General features: G+C 36.3%; 1 pseudogene; it reads right to left on the bottom strand.

Moving 5' to 3' along the window:
- Window positions 1–3,712: 3,712 nt before the first annotated feature.
- On the bottom strand, window positions 3,713–4,407 carry LOC125920443 (40S ribosomal protein SA-like; annotated as a pseudogene).
- Window positions 4,408–14,133: the final 9,726 nt, after the last annotated feature.

Genomic DNA, 14,133 nt, shown 5'->3' with positions numbered 1-14,133 from the left:
CTAGTTTAAACGTGCATGCTGATCCCTGTTTTACCTAATTTCCAGATGTATCATTATACTTACCCAATACTTTCTGTCTGCAGGTTCATAGTCCTGACTCTTAACTCACTTTGTCTTAGCAAGGCAGTATATTCTGCCAAAAGTTGCCCCATCAGGGGAGACAAATATCCCTCTCATCCAGAGTATTATCTGGTATGATCAGTATGATAGAATACAAGTAAACCCAAGTCTACAGGTGGATTGTACAGTTACTAGCTGTTTAATCCACCCCATTTCTTAAAAGCAACTCTTCTTTCTTGGCATCCCTAATAAAGGCAATGTGATATGTGTAAGAAAGCATCTTTTGGCAAATAGGTGACCATTTCAAAAATGAAAAACTATTAAAGCAGAAAATTTTTTTTCTTGTTCTTTCAAATTCTCCTACACTCTACTGTCACATCATTTACTTAAAATATAGATCTTATCATGACATGAAAATGCTCAACAACTTTGATGGTTCCCTCTTGCTTACCAACTCAAATCTAACCAGAGTGTTTGAGATCTGATCTGATATCAGTTTACCACTCCAATTATACTCCAAGTACTGGCCTTCACAGAGTAATGTACCAGTCAAAATTTTCTACAGGCATCTGGCACTTTTAGCCATCTGTTTTTGCACACATAGTTCCCTTCATTTGGAAAATTCTCTTCTCCAAACCCAAACCTAACGTTCAGATTCTATCTTGCCTTAAAATGTCATCTCAAATAGTCTTTTTCCCATTAGACATCCCTGGTCTTCTCAGACACAAGTGATCTATAGGAATGCATTACATATCCATTGAGAGTGATGAGTTGCCCTGCCCAGAAATTCATGTGGGGTGGATTGTAGTTTTATTTTTTATTTTTATTTTTTGGTAAATCTTCACTTTTTTAATAATTATTTTTGTAATTCTTTAAATGTATTTATCATTTCTCTTAGAGTTGCCTGAGTCTTCACTCCTTTATCTGATTTCAAAGTTTGTCCAATTCGTATATATCATCTCCCTACCCACAACCTGTATCATAATGTGGTTCAAACATTTATGTTGAGTAATTGAATAGTAGTAAATCAGGTTAGAAAACCACAATTTTTAGCAAGACAGCAGACTGAACATTGCTGTAGCAATAAATTAACATTGGTTACACCTGAATTTTTAAATTAGGCATTATTATTCATTATGGGCATAGATGTATATTAATTGTTCAAGTATCCAGTTTCAAATGCAAACTCATTATAAAAAATATCCCCAAACTACATAATTATCAAATATTCATCATGCCATTCAGTAGAAGCACAAAAATTCTTCCAAGAATTTAATAAAATGTCCCATAGATGCTGTACATTTAAGTCTTAAAATTTTCTTTGCATAGCTCTCACATACCTTTTGTTGATTTTTAAAGATTTTTTATATTATTTTAGAAACTATTTTCAGGTATATTTAGCATACAAAAGGGACATATTTAATGTGTACAATTTGATAGGTATTAATATATGTGTATACTGATGGATCCATCAGACTAACCAAGGTAATAAACATATTCATCACACCAAAAGTTTCCCATGTACTTTTGTGTCCCTCTTACCCACCCTCCACTGGTATCCCCAGGCAAAAATTGATCTGGTTTTTTGTCACTATAGATTATTTTTCACTTGCTAGAATTTTGAATAATGGAATCATACAGTGTGTACTTTGACTGTATTTACTTGTCTGACTTCTTTCACTCCATATAATTATTTTTATAGAGATTCATCCATGATTTTATGTGTATCAATTGTTGGTTTTATTGATTGTTGAGTAATATTTCATCATATGTATATAAAATGGTTTGTTTATCCATTTACTTATTGGAAATTTGGGTTGTTTCATTATTTGGTTACTACAAAAGAAGCTGTGAACATTTGTGGCCATGTCTTTGTGTGGACATATGCCTTCATTTCTCTGAGGAGTGGAATGACTGAATCATTTGAAAAGTGTATCTTTTAAAAACTTTTTTTCCTGGAGCTGTATATGGTTGATAAGGATCTTAAAATTAATATTAAATTTTATATCTCAACAATAAAGAATAATTAGGACTATATAACAATAAGCAAAATTATGCAAAACTCACTTGAAATCCAAAAGTACAAAATCTGGGATTTACTTACACCCCCTTGAATTATTAGCATCTTGCTCCTATTATCAATGGTGATTAAGAATTAAACGTAATTCTACTGAGTTTGAAATCTTCCTAAAGAATTGCACAACTACAAATTACTCCAAAAACTTTCTTAACCATAGAGTCATATCAAGGTCCTGTTAAAAAAAATTCTTTTAATTTTAAAAAAGTCTTCTGAGCACTTCTCCAGACCTACTGAATCTCTATAAGGAGGGACTCAGAACATTATAACAAATGTCTTAAGTAATTTAATAATCATATACTGATTTGATATAACCTCCCATTTTTTAATGAGAAAACTGGCCTAGAAAAGCAAAATGGGTACAGCTCATGACAGTCAACTTATTAATGAACATTTCACTGGTTTATGTCATACTTGAAGACAGTAGACAGAATAATCCAAGATTCATAATATATTACTTCCACAATAAAAACAGATGGCTATTTTATATAGAATGGCAAACAAATGTATTAGATGAGAACACCAATATTCTATGAATCATGAAAAAGAAACTAAGTAAAAGTTTGAACTATAGGCAGCATTAAAAAAGCAAACATATTTGAAGAACTTGCCTAAAAATAGTCAAATAAACAAAAATAACTGTTACATCGTCTTTTATGACCTGTTTTCAGATGTCCCATATTATCCCTTCTGCTGCGTTCCATTTATTGAGGCAGTCACAGATGCCCACCAAGTTTTAAAGGTGTAGATGGGGGGAAGGCAGAGACACAGGCTCCACCTCTTGACTGAAGGTTGCAAGAGCCTGTGGTATTGGAAATGTTGTTGCTGCCACTTTTGGAAAATTCAATTGAAAACAGCAAGGCCCTTGCTGAATGTACTCGGGATGACGTTTAACTCGGTACAGCCGCAGATAATTTATTTTAGTCTATATAAACATACCCCAAAATCAGGCTTAATATAGCATGAAATTGTGTTAATCTAAAAGAGAAACTTAGCCAAATGCATTTTTAAAAAAAATGCTTCTAGCATGGTAAGAATATGTGATTCTTGCTACTCGTTTGGTTATGTCTAATTAATAAATGGATGCATACTTTTGGTTGTAAATGTGTGAGTGAATACAAGGTAGCTATAACCACAGCCGTCTCTTTGCCTGCTAGTGTGTGCATACGTGTGTATTTATATATGCACACACAGATATATAAAATATCCTACTAAAGCTAATTCAGGAATATCTTTTTTTTTTTTTTTTTTGAAACTTTCTTTTCCAGCAATCTCATTTCCATTTTCCGTTTAAGAGTGCGTGGAAAAAGAGGGACGCCTGGGTGGCTCAGTCGAGCGTCCAACTTTTTGGTTTTTCACTCAGGTTATGATCTCACCGTTCGGGTCCGTTGGCGAGTTCAAGCCCCGTATGGGGCTCCGTGCTGACAACGTGGGGCCTGCTTGGGATTCCCTCTCGTTCTCTCTTTCTCTCTCTCTCTCCCTCTGCCCCTCCCCCTCCCACCCCGCCCTGTGCGCTCTCTCTCTCTCTCTCTCTCTCAAAGTAAATTTAAAAACAAGAGTGTGTAGAAGAAGAGCTTAAGACCACGCAGTGGTTATTCCTACCCATTCAGTAGCTGGAGCAGTGTCGCTGCAGTCTTGAGGGGCAGGCTGGGCGCTGCACTCCAGCAGGGAACCACGGAAGAGGCCAGAGGACACCTGCAGGCCTTCACTCTCTTCTGTGACCTCAGGTTGAGTTACAGTAAATTTGGGAGCCGGAGCAGTCCACTCACCCTGAAATTCTTCCTTGGTCATGGTCATTTCAGCAGCGGCCTGCTCTTCCTTTCCAATCCCTTCAGGATCTCTGCAGACACAGAGATCAAACGTGACCTCACACGGGCACCCACGCAAGACTGTGGCGCGCATGCGTAGAACTTCCCACAGCGGTAGCCACCCTATCAGACCCTCAGAGAGACACGGCAACGTGCACCTGGTGCGGAAGAGAGTCTGTTCTACGGCGAGGCGCCGTGGCGGGCGGGTTAACCTAGGAGGCCACCGTGAGCAGATGGTGCTTAGACCTGGGATCAGTAACCACAGGAAGTCGCAGCTCCCAGAACCTGCCTGGATCTGGTTAGGGAAGGTTCCAGGAGCTACGGGGCCAGCCACAGGAATGGCTCCAGTGGCAGCAACAAACTTCAGGCTCGCTGGCCAGTATTCCTGGGGGCTATGACACTGACATTGGTCAGGTTTTCAATGGCAACAATGGCACGAACTACCAGCAGAAGCATCTCTCAGGTTCTCTGCAGATTTATGAGGTAATTCCACGGCTTTTTTTTTTTTCCTTCCCATTATGTACTGCGCTGTTTGGAAGTCAAGGCTGGTGCCACATCAGTGGGTTCCTGCTGCAAGGAAATTGAGCACATCCTCCTCCTTCATTTGCAGGACATTTAGGGCTCCAGACATTGTGAAAATTTCCCTTTAAGTTATGAAGGAAACCCAGACAATGTAATAGGGATCTTCTCTGCATAGCACAGAAAACCGGGAATGTCATTTTTAAAAAAGAAAAGCATTTATACAGTAAAATTAGATTGTGGTCAATTTATATGCAGTGAAAATTTTGTAGAAGAGACACGGAATTCTAGATCTGGAAGAACTCTCAGTTCTTTACAGCTAAAGGTCGCTGTTAGGGGCTGAATTGTTTTCCCTCAAAATTCATATGTTGAAGCCCTAATTTCCAGTAGCTTGAATGTGATTGTGTTTATAGAGAGAACCTTTAAAGACGTAATTAAGCTAAAATGAGGCCAATAGCATGGACCCTAACCCAATCTGACTGCTGCCCTTATAATAAGAAATTTGGACATGCAAAGAGATACCCAGGGCCTGTGTGCACAGAGGGACACCCTTGGGAGGACACAGCAAGAGGGCAGCCATCTGCAAGCCAAGGAGACGCCATAGAAGAAGCCAGCCCTTCCAGCCTTCAGAACTGTGAGCAAATAGATTTCTGTTGTTGAAGCCACCTAGTCAGTGGTAGTTTGTTATGGCAGCCTGATAAACTAACACAGACACTCAATCTACTATTTAAATGCATGAATGGATTTAGAAATCTCTACTTTTCTAAATATTCTACCAAGAGTTTTCTATATGCAAATTTTAAATAAAATGGGGGGGGAGGAGTCTATTCTTTTTTTAAAACTTCATGTTTCTCTGAATTTCCTTCCTATACGTGTGCCCCTCATGCACACATGTCTGAGGTTCTCCAGCCTTGTGTGTTTGGGATCCTTTTATATGTATATATATTTTTATATGAAATTTATTGGGATACTTTTATAAAAGACAGTTCTGAGTATATTCAAAGAATGCTATTACCATAATTCTGTAGGAAAAACACAAATGTGGTTTAAGAGGAGAAGTTTTATTATGAAGTCAACTGAAAATTTAAATATCATTTTGGTTATAATTTGTCTTTAAAAAAATGAACAAAGTGCAGTGGTAGGGCCAGAGTATTTGAGACTGGAGTTAATAGCCATGAAAGGCTTTTGTGCTCCTCTGTTATTATAAACACATTGCCCTTTCTGCATGATAATGATGACACTATCACATAGTCATTATTTAAACATAAGCTGGCAGGAGAAATAATACTAACAGAAAGAACACCTCGGCTTCAATTAAAGAAGAAAAAGTATATTCATAGTTTTTTTAAAGTTGCAAGTATTTGTGTCTACTTGTGTAAGCATGTTGGTTTGTGTCTGCATATCTATGTTAATATATTAATTAGGTGAATAAATTAAGCCATTTATGAGCTGTGTGTCCCTGGATATATTCCTTAATCTAAGCCATTTTTCCCTTATCTATAAAATGGGTTAATATATCTCCAAAGGATGTTGTTGGGGTACTAAATAAGAAAACATGAGCAAAACTTAGTGGTGTGGCTGATACATGCAAGAGATCAATAAATTTAACTATATGCTTTTATTATCATAAAGCTCAGACAGACACTGAATTCCTCAAAGACCTTAGTTATCTTAGGGCCAACAGTATGCCCTAAAGGGTAGACTCTTTATGGGTATTATAGGTTGAATTAAATTATTGTAGGTTGGACTGAACTAAAATAGATAGTAAATTACATTTACACAATGCTTTATATTTCTGATACTTTCTAGAAGTATTCTAATAGTGCAAAAAAAACCTATCGAACATTATTTTCCAGGGCAAAATAAATTACATTAAGGAATTTAACTCAGTTTGGGCTTGATTCTTATAAACCCAATGCTTTTAAACGATGTGTGGTAAGTAGTCATGTACTGTAAGCAGACATGTTTCAAAGAAAATTAAATAATTTTGTTGATATTCCAGTTTTCTTTGTTGGTCAAAATATGTTTTCCTTAGCTATTTAAAGTTGATGAAGTTGATTTGTAATCTTAAAAAGCTTCAATCTTTGTTTCTGACAAATGGCAAAACATTTTGCTAATTTTCAAGTTTCAAGGGTCTGAAATCAGGTCAAGGCTCAAAATTGATAGTGGCACGAGTCCACTCAATTTAGCAAAAGTGTGTTCTCTCTCTTCTTCTCTAAATGTTACAGAGAATTCAGTATCTTTTTTTTTTACATTTAAAAAACTGAACCAATAAGCCAAGGATATCAACACATCATGAGCTCATAAGAGGAAAGCCTATTTTAATTATTTTTGTCTTGCTCTTGCTGTTTACCATAACAGAGGATTTCTAGAAAGGTGTGCCATACCCACAGAACAGAGAGACTCTTCTGTAGTGAGGAGATCACTGGGATGGAATTCAGGAATTCAGAATCCAAGCCTAACTTCCTACGTAAAGTCACATCATCTCTGGTAAGTATTGCTAAATTTCTCTGGATCTCAGCCTTCCTTTCTGGAAAATAAGGGGTATGATATATGTGTGTCCTTCTCTAGGAGGATATGATTATGCTTTGGAAAAAAATGGAGAACACAATTTAAATATGAGAAATTTTTATCTCATATGTCATCTACTATGGCATTCATTTTTTTCTGTGAAAGCAAGTTTTGAGTAAGCCAATGCCTATAGACCTTGTATACCTATAGACCTTGTATAAATTTAATAATGTAGTTCTAATATTTACTGCATACCTACTATGCACCATTTATAGCCTGGCTATCATAAACTAGAAATCTGAAAGAAATTACTGCATAATCTTTAAAATGCCACTACTAGGTAGTCATTATTATTCTGGTTTGACAGAACAAAAGCCACCAAGGGCATCAGTCCTGTATGTTTGGTCCACATGTATGGGAAAAAGTTCTCTAGTGGGACCAGGGAGCATTATTATTCCCTTTTTAAAGAGGGGCTTCTGACACTCAGTAGGGTGATTTGCCCGGAGTCAAAAACAGACAGCTAGTGACAAATACAGACTCCAACACAGATACTGGAAGCTCCATTTAACCTCTGGAGAAAGTGAGGCCCAGAGAGGTTAAAGAATGTGCTCTAAACTTCCCAGGTGGAAAATGGTAGAGCCAGCTTTAAACCCAGGTCTGTTTACTGAAAAGTTAATATTCTTCCCACTAAAAAATGAAACATGTTAGATAAGTGATATGTGCCTCTTCCTTTCATCTAATAAACAGCTGTAAATAAATCATTTTGTGTTTTACAGCTCTCTTGTTCACTTTCCCCTACCTCCTTGGCTACAAAGCCTCTCTCTGCTCGTCCATCTGATTTAGCTGGTCTCCAAAAGTCAAACCTGTGCTATTTTCTTTCCAGAGAGGAAAGCTTATGTAGCATTACACTTTTTTTTTTTTGCCAGCTCTGCTTATATTGCTAACAGTTCTTAGGATTATCTTCCTTAATGATGCCAGATCTTTGATGCATTAGATTTAGGAGAACTGCTTCAGCATAAGGATGAATTGACAAAAACTCTTTATTGTAGTTCAGATAGGAAAACTTTGTACCATTGCAAATCAAGATTTTAGCCAACCCTCTTTGTTCGCAATGTCCTATGGTGCCAATATCCTTTAGTGAACCTTCTCCCTAGGAAGTCTTCCTTCTTCAAATACCTTCTTTAGATTCAATGTTAGGTGCTTTAATACCTTGGCTACTTTATTTCTGCTCAATGTAAACTTTTTAGTTTCTCCTTTTCTAGTTAGCACCCTTGGAAACCAGATGAAAGACAGCTTCTCACTTTGCACTGATAGTTGATCAAGATAAACTGACAAACACAAAGGTTACAGAGATGATATTGTACAACCTATACTAAGGTCAGGTAACCAGAAACCCAGTAACGGGGATTAGGGTAAAAATCAGCGCAGATAATCTTCGGCTTCCAATGTTTGCCCTGAAAAGACTCAATGCTAACCTAACTATTTCCTTTGGTCTACATAAAAGAACCTTGTTCCGCTTTCAGAGTCCTTCATTGTCATGAAATCAGTCATTTGAACCAGAGTCCTTAAGGACATTTTCCATGCTGGGCGTACTCCTTTGAAAGGTATCTAATTATCCTATAGTCCTGACAGCTACCCAGCATGCCCTAGGATTTGACAAGTTATTTTCCACCTTTTGACCACACAAGAAAACTCTACAGTGTAAATACTGTAGTATCAGAAATTAACTTACTTCTTAGTCCCTAAATTCTTTTTAACAGCAAAGAATCATTAACAGATGCAGTAAATCATCATAATTAGAAGGATGGGTTTTTAGAGTTACTCAGGCACAAATTAAATCCAAAATTGGTCACTTTCGAGCTCTGTGACCTTGAGTAGTCACTTAACTCCCTGTGGCTTAATTTCCTAATCTGTAAAACAGGGTAATTGTACCCATCTTTAGCTGGATTTGATCATCTTGATTCTCTTTCTCCAAATAATGGCAATGATTAGCAACACCCTATGCATAGATGGTTTACCAACCAAAAAGTAACAATTGTGTTAGGAGTATTGCAAGGAGTGTTGTATAGATTACTATGAAGATTAAATAATATATGCAAAGTACTTAGCATTTGGTAAGTGCTCCATAGATAATCATGAACTGACCTCAAGCCAATTTAATATGCACAGCTTTTAGGTTCTTTGTGGTATATTATGTGGCCACCAGATCATACTGAAAGCGAATTACAAACAAAATTTTGTAACACATATAGACCACTATATCGACAAATAGACACAACTCAGGTCATATAAAATATTCTTTAAAGTTTGATAAAGTCCTAGCTTTTTGTACAGTTAAGTGCTCTCATTAACATCTTGCATGAAATATTTACTCAAGACAAACACGTCATTAGAAATCCTCCCACACCGGTAACTGGAATCAGTCTGTTTACGGCTCAAGTCTCACGTCTCATTTCTACTGCCAAAGGCTTCAGACTTCCTTGAATTCTTATACCCTATTCCTGTCCATGCCTCTAAAGCAATTTTATCCAAACCACGTATCCTGAAGAGCTTTAATTTTACCAGTGAGCCTTTCTTACATTAATGGTGTAAGTCAATAAGCAAACATTTTCCTGCCTATTTTGCCATATAGTATGCTATTAATGAGTGATATCCGACATTCTTATTTCTAACATATTTCCAACATCTATTAATAAGGTAAATGTGGATGGTATAGATATAGATAATAGAAGTACTGGCATTGATATCTTCTAGAGCATGTAACTTCTAGTTAGAAAGCTAGCCGGCCAGCCCTGGACTGAAATTCTTAAATAGAATACTTACAGCACCTGGGGGATGCACTTTCAATGATACAACACACACAATATCATCCTACATATTTTAAGGCAAAGGAAAGGTATCATAGAAATAATCAGTCCAATTTAAGCATGCCTTCTTTATAAATGAAAAATAAAGTACATATTTAAAAATCAATTGTTATGACAACAATCATCTTACTTTTATCTACTGTCTCACACTGTCTCACCTAGAGTTTAGTTTTCAGAATAAGAAAGGTGCTATCTGGGATTTGCCATGAGAGCCTCCATAACATGGAATGGCAGCTTTGAATAGAAACAGAATAAAGCAAAGGAAGGTGAGTGAGGGTGGCTGGTGTATGTGGCTAATGATGACAATGTCTAGGGCTTAGTAGCCATTTTAAGGTTGAATCTCTAAATTTTGAAAGCTCTCTCTTTCCCCAAGGCCTCTGAAGCATAGGTTGAAAACTGGTCAAGATCCCCATAACCTCTACAGATAGGGTCATTGCAAACAGTTTCTAATTGAGGGAAAACACGGACAATGAGGTACATTGTGAACAAATGTCTTTTATCCAAACTTGATAAATGGTCTTTGATAAATGGTCTGATGACGCTGAGAGAGACATGAAAAATCTGCTACTTGTCTAATTAAGTTGCACATCCACTAAAAAAAAAAAAAAAAGGAAAAGTATCTACAATGCTTATTTCAGACTGTGGAACCCACAATAGTAAAGTTTTCTGTTGCCTAGCCATCTTAATGTCAAACTCATCCTTTATCACCTACCACTCCTTCAAAAAAGAAAGAAAGAAAAAAAATTCCAAATATGCGAGTTTCTCCAATATTCCCTGTTTCTAGTTTTTATAGAAAGAAATAGCCAGGGGAGTTGAATTACATCTTGCCATAGAGCTTTGCAAAGTAGTATATTTATCTATTTCTCTACACTCTATTAACTGTGCCATTCAAGAGTTGTACAGAAAACACTTGTCAATTAGGAAATAAGCCATGTTCAAAACTTCTCATTTAAGTGATTTGTGAAAGAACACACATTTCAAAAGAACAATATAAAAAAAAATATTGCCACAACTGGAGCCATGAATCTCTTTTAAAATCAGATAACTGAAAATGATAGCGTCACTGCCAAAAACACAATGTAAATTAATTTTTCTTATACACATAACAGTTATGAGACACATATGAAAGTCATAACCAGGAAAAGTATGCAAAAATGTACAATTAGATGATATATTTTTTAAATGTCATGGAGAAGAGGGATCTCTGGCAAAATATTTCAAGTTGGTAGGTAATATCTCATGGTATTTAAGCATCTAAAATATATATATATTCAGGGGCGCCTGGGTGGCTCAGTCGGTTGGGCGGCCGACTTCGGCTCAGGTCATGATCTCACAGTTTGTGAGTTCGAGCCCCGCGTCGGGCTCTGGGCTGACAGCTCAGAGCCTGGAGCCTGCTTTGGATCCTGCGTCTCCCTCTCTCTGTGACCCTCCCCCATTCATGCTCTGTCTCTCTCTGTCTCAAAAATAAATAAACGTTAAAAAAAATTTTTTTTAAATATATATATATATTCAGTAGACCCCTATATACATAGAATATGTATAACACACGTATCATTTAAAAAATCAATTTCAACTTTTCTTCTTCTCTAGAAATCCTTCTCTGAATAATCTTTAAATCATTTGCTTATTAATAATAAATCACTCTTCAAAAAATAAATCACTTTTTTTCATATTTTTAAAGATTATTTATTTATTTCAAGAGAGAGAGAGCACGAGCAGGGGAGGGGCAGAAAGAGAGAAAGAGAAAGAATCCCAAGTAGGCTCCGCATTTTTAGCACAGACACTTGAACTCACAAGCCATGAGATCGTGACCTGAGTGGAAATCAAGGGTTGGATGCTTAACTGACTGAGCCACCCAGGTGCCCTGATAATAAATCACTCTTTACTATAAACAAAAGTGGAATATTTACTCTTTGATCTTGATTCCTTAGAAGTAGTGCTTTTGGACCAGCCATAAAGTGTTTCATAAGTCAGTCTGGAGATATGGAGTCTACCCCCTCCTTCAAATTAGCCCTTTGTGGCCTCAGTTTCTTCATCTGTAGATTAACTGTGTAAACTACATTTATCAAAATTGCCTTATAGTTTTAAAAACTATGTGTCCACGGGGCGCCTGGGTGATTCAGTCAGTTGAGTATCCGACTTCGGCTGAGGTCATGATCTTGTGGCTCATGGGTTTGAGCCTTGCGTTGGGCTCTGTGTTGACAGCTCAGAGCCTGGAGCCTGTTTCAGATTCTGTGTCTCCTTCTCTCTTTGCCCCTCCCTTGCTCGCACTTTGTCTCTCTGTCAAAAATAAATAAACATTAAAAAAAATTAAAAACAATGTGTTCATGAAATAACAGCTTCTGTAATCTCTCAGAATTAGAAAATGACAAGCAAAATGTTGATATAAGTTAATTGAAATAAGTTTTCCTCTTTTATTAAAAAATAAATTTGAGTCAAAAAAATATTTGTTAAACTTTTAGTACCCAATATAATGACATGAAAACATTGTTAACTTTTATCAAGCCCTTTTTTCATATTCTTTCCCAAGAATGTTCCATCAAATTCCCACAGCTTACTTTACTCTTTTACTCATCACATTGTGACCAATATCCTTTTCCCTTTCACTGAGTGAGGACTCATGTATTACAAATTAATTTTCCCATTAATTGTAAATGTAATTAAGGTTATAAAGAATGAATGGCACTCTGCTTCAAAGAGGAAGTGTTATTTGCACCAGGATTTGAATGATGAAAAGGAGATTTCAGGCAGAAAATAGGAAAAAAGCTACTCCATGATCAAGGAATAATGTGAACACAGGAACAAAGGTGTCAGAGAAAATGTTAAGTCCAACATGGCTAGATGGACAGAAGTGGCTCATACAATAGATGAGCGTAGGGAGCTATAAATATTGTGGCCAAACTGTGAGGAACTTTGGATTTCATTCTCTAGATACTGAGAATCAACATACATTTATAGACAGTGAGGTGATATGACCAGATTATTACAGATGCTACTGAAATGTTGGCGCTGAATTTGAAATGGACTGGAAAAAACAAAAACAAGGAAGACCATTGGTGTATCTGTTGAAATAATTTAAGTGAAATTCTTGAGACTCTGAAGTAGGGCAGTAGATAACAGAAATATATAATATGTTTTAAAGAAAATTATTAGTCATTTGGAGGTATTCAAAAATATTTGTTAAATTGATTAATGAATAGTACACATGAATAAATGATATGAGTTATCTCCATAAAATTTAACAATTTTAAATATGCCAGGAAATTCCTTCTCTAGGATCCATTGGATTTCTTTTCTCTCATATTCGTAACAGAATGTTTGAATAAGTTTATAACTTTAGAATTTCTTGGGGCACCTGGATGGCTCAGTCAGTTAAGCGTCAGACTCTTGATTTCAGCTCGGGTCATGATCTCATGGTTTGTGGGTTCAAGCCCCGTGCCAGGGTCTGTGCTGACAACATGGAGCCTGCTTGGGATTCTCTCTCTTCCTCTCTGTCCCTCCCCTGCTCATGTTCTCTCTCTTTCAAAATAAATAAATAAACTTAAAAATATTTCTTGATAATCTCAATTTTTCTTTGAATCATATGGTTAATAGCTTCTTGATTACTTGATAAATGTAGAGAATAATGATCTATCTTTATTATAATTATCTCCATGAAACACTAATTCTTTTATTTTGTCAATTTCAAACTCCATTTGATATATGATCAATTTTTATTGACAACATTAAACAGAACATTCTGAGTTAATATTATAAACATTTCTAGAATTTCACAAGCATTTAAACAATTTTTTTATGTTTCATTCATTTTGTGTGTGTGAGAGAGAGAGAGAGAAGAGAATGAATGAGGGAGTGGCAGAGAGAGAGGGAGACACAGAATACAAAGCAGGCTCCAGGCTCTGAGCCATCAGCACAGAGCCTGATGCCGGGTGGGAAGTGCAAGATCATGACCTGAGCTGAAGTGGGACATTTTACCTACTGAGCCACCCAGGTGCCCCAAGAGTTTAAACATTTTTTTTAACATCCCTCTGATTTGGTATTACCCAGGCTCAACTCTTTTCAGAAATGTAATTATTTACTGTTAATTTTTAAATTGGACCTATGATTCATTTTTAGGCACAGTGTAAAGGGAAAAAAATCCAACTACCAATAATTTAAGTATTTAGTATCTTTGGCAATATTTGCTAATCTTTGTTCTATAACCAAGAAAAACAATGAACTAAACAAATGGGTTTGATGATATTCCCTGAATACTAAAAAATAGGGTTACTCAAAGAATACTCCATTAACT

This window comes from Panthera uncia, chromosome B4 (assembly GCF_023721935.1).
Source record: "Panthera uncia isolate 11264 chromosome B4, Puncia_PCG_1.0, whole genome shotgun sequence".
In the NCBI taxonomy this organism is placed as follows: Eukaryota; Metazoa; Chordata; class Mammalia; order Carnivora; family Felidae; genus Panthera; species Panthera uncia.
The sequence above is the reverse complement of the archived record's forward strand: the minus strand, read 5'-3'. Positions and strand labels throughout refer to the sequence as shown.